We start from the raw sequence: 3,958 nt of genomic DNA on the forward strand, positions 1-3,958 counted from the left end.
CAACCGGATATAAGAAATATTATTTCGTATTCCGATCCCAATAGAAAGTTGTTGACTGGGAATGACGTGTTTTAATTCAATATACATGTAACATCAAGCGTTTTTTATATCACATTAAAAAAAAACCAAATATATACACATACGCAATGTTGTAGAGTTATTTCTTGTAAATTTTCTTGTGTGCAGTTGTCGTTCGTTTCCCTATCAATGTTTATAGGTGACTCTGCGCTACAAACGACAATTTTCAACTTTATCTTTTATTTTTCTATCTATATCAGTATCAATTTGATCGAAATCCTGTATTCAAATTGATTTGAATACAATATCATTGCATTTCCTTACATGTCAATAATCAAAATTAGATTAATTCAGAAAAGTTACATGGATTATTTAATGGCGGATGTTTATAAAAGTTTATGTTGATTTACCTAGGAGTAAATCAGCTGACACAGAACCCCCGCTGACGACCACTATACAAATCAATACAAATTACTGCGCAGAAAAGTGCGTGATGACCCAGGGAGATTGAACATAGTTCAACTCCCAAAAATAAAAAATAAAAAAAAAATTAAATATTGCCCTTTATCTTGGATAACCCCAAGAAGCCAACAGGCTTATTTCCATTTTAAACAATTAAATCGCTCTTAATTAATTTCCGCGAGCTATACTTCTACCACAATGATGTAAGAATCAATCGAATTGATGAGAGCAATAATTGAATTGCGTGATGCGCCCATCAATTAACGAGATAAAAGCGATGATCAATTTGATGCGCGCATCAATTCAATAATCGCAAGCAATAATTAATGCATTGAATGGATGACATCATCAAATAACTAAAGATATCGTCATTTATCGCTCCATAGATACGACGTAATTAAGATTTGCTGTGTGAAGTACTAGAACTATTGAACTTGTTTGCTACAGGAAATACGCTCATTTCCTACATTTTTAATTACAATGCAACTTCGACTTTTAGCTAATCTAATTAAATTTCGATGCACATGTTAGATCCGCTCACTTACTCGAAGCGAGCGGATCTAACATCTAATTTTGATTAGATTGGCTCTTAGCACAAGGTCCGTTTCGAGTTCATACTCTAACAACTACAATGCTTATTTCAGTCATCTTGTATGTGTTTACAGGGGCGGATCCTCAAGGGGGGGGGGGGGCAACTTTATGACCCAATGGGTCCAGGGCGAAGCTCTAGTGGGGCCCAAAGGTGAAATTAATAAATTGACGCAAATTTTAAGGGCTTTTGGAAAAAATCCAAGTTCTCCCAATAAAAGAAATTCAATAAATCAAATGATTTTGTTATTCATTTCTCCACGAGTGAAACATACACACACACACACATATATATATATATATGAGTGACTGTTTCTTCAGAAGTGGGAACCACGGGTCTTTTGAATACGACCTTCAATATGGAAGTCACGTGACGGTAGACAAGCCCTCATTATGGCCCACTACGCATAGGTCAAAATTGCTCACCCTAAAGCTCTGCACAGCAAAAAAATCTCAATGGGACATGAATATACACACAAGCATTAAATCACAGAGGTTCAAAAGAATTCATTTTTTTTTTCCTTTAGACTTTTCCCTATTTCCTTATCTTCCCTTGAAAAGTGTCTTTCCATAATAGTAGTATAACCCCTCCCGATAGGGGGTTCAACTGAGTGCACTTTTTATGCAAATGAGGTCAAGCAAGGGCGTCTTTTGATTGGTCAAGCGGTGTTGGGGTTAACGGAGTGCACTAGGACGGGGTCAACCCCAGCAGGGGTTGTAGAGCGGGTGAATAGACTGGGCTATGGCCCTAATTTTAGCATGCTTTCGCTTTGAGTTCCTGGAAAAGCTATTTTTCTGAAAATCCAGTGAAATCCTGTGTATTTCTATGTATTCCTGTGTATTAAATCCTGTGTATTAAATCTAAAAGAATAACACAAGGTTTTAAGTTGACATGTTTATTAAAGAACAATGGTGCAAGCATAGAACAATGCAAAACAGTTCAATAAGCATAAAAACAGTTCAATAAGCATAAAAAACAGTTCAATAAGCATAACAGTTCAAGCACAGTCCATTACTTTCTGCTGAGTTTCTTCTTCTTTTTTGGCCGTTCTTCAGTAGGTGCGGTTGGATTCCACATCTCTAACGGTGTGTATTCTCTCTTCACAGGGGATTTTGAGCCAGGTACGGGCCCAATCATCGCATCTATTTCCAGTTGTTCTTCTGGACACTCACTAATCCAGTGTCCTATTTTTCCGCATTTGAAGCAAGGATCCTTTTGTTTGGTTTTCTTGCTGGTCTGTTGAGAATCTGCTGACCTCGATTTCTTACTGGTCTGCGGATAATCTGTTTTCTGTGGGCAATCCGGCGACCAATGTCCTGTTTCTCCACACGTGTAGCACGGGTTAGCAGTGTAATCTGGAGTGTATTCCTTCCTAGGTTTTTTAGAAGTCAGCTCTTCCAGCTTCTTCAGTAGGATTGTGGTATGATTTCCAATCTCATTACTCAGCACATTAATGCGGTTAACGATCCCGTCTAGTGTCGTGGTAATGATCGCAAAGTCTTCTTTGTTCATGGTCGGAGGGTCATTCTGAGCGTTGTAGAGGCCCAGTTCCAGTCCCGTGACATCTTGTGACTCTGGGATGTCCGGGAAAAAAAATCCCAACCCGGGGTCTGTCGGATTCTGGCTAGGGAGGTAATCCGAGGTCTGGGCCATCTTCTCTTGTCGAGCAACGTGGTCTGAAGGCGTGAGATTGAAGCTCGTGGTCTGGTTCGAGGTCTGGGCCATCTTCTTCTCTTCTCTTCTTCTTTGAGCAACGTAGTCTGGAGACGTGAGCAAGAAGTTCGAGGTCTTCCCCAGTTCAGTCTTCTGATCGTCACTCTTAGCTTTCTTCAGTTCAATGTAGTCTTTCTGTGGTCCCATCTGCTTCTGTACCAGCTGATCTATTTTCTTCTGAGCTTTGTCCACAAATTCTAGTTGTTTCTGAGCCATGTCTTCTGGAAGGTGATTGAAGATCGAATGAGGACTGACACTGGGGCTCCGCTTTTATAGCCAGCAAAATGTCTAGACTATTCTGTCTCGTGGGGGGCGCGTGGGGAGCACGTGGTTGCATCATCTTTTTCTGGAAAAACCGGTTTCAGCTAGAACATCGCGCGACCAGCGCGTGCTAGTGCCCTAATTGAACTTGAAAAGCCGGTTTCTCGCGACCAGCGCGTGCTAGTGCACATTGGTACACATTGACTTTAGTGGAATGGAACTTATATTGGTGTTTAAAGTAGCCCTAAAAAGGGCTGTGCATGAAGTTTTTATTTTTAAAAATGGCCGGCTTCATACGCAGGTTCTTCTATATACACGTGTAAGTCATGATCTTCGGATATAATGTGTTGTACTAATTGTCGAGCTCTTCTCCCGGGGAAACGTATCTCTTCGACGGTTTCCCACATCCAGTGTGCATCCCAAAACAATACCCATACACTTCTCCGGTGGCGTGGTTTCTCCAGTCGAATAAATCCCGATACTTTTTGAGTGTCGTTCAATAACGTGTAAAACTGGTAAATCATGTACTGTATGAGGGGGGAATTTTTCAGGTACATGTCACTTAATCGCAGGCAAATATCCTCCACTGTTTCATGTGACCGCAATACATAGTCAAAACACCAATTTTTAGATCGCCCCCAGCGTAATCGATGGCGACATCTCTGTACTAAATTGTCCCAGATCTCCATCTCGTCTACATAATCTTCTACTATGGTTAAATTATCCACTGGTTGTATTCCCTGGCGGCAGCGTCTCGCTCTTAAAATTCTCCGTGTATCCATGACTGAAGGTCAGACAAGAATGACTGTAGAAAAACCAGCTGACGTACAGGTGTTTGATCACGTGGTGCAGGTGTTTGATCACGTGATGCATAACCTTTACCTATAAATACAGGTGTTTTCTGAACGTTCGTTA

This window comes from Ostrea edulis, chromosome 9 (assembly GCF_947568905.1).
Source record: "Ostrea edulis chromosome 9, xbOstEdul1.1, whole genome shotgun sequence".
In the NCBI taxonomy this organism is placed as follows: Eukaryota; Metazoa; Mollusca; class Bivalvia; order Ostreida; family Ostreidae; genus Ostrea; species Ostrea edulis.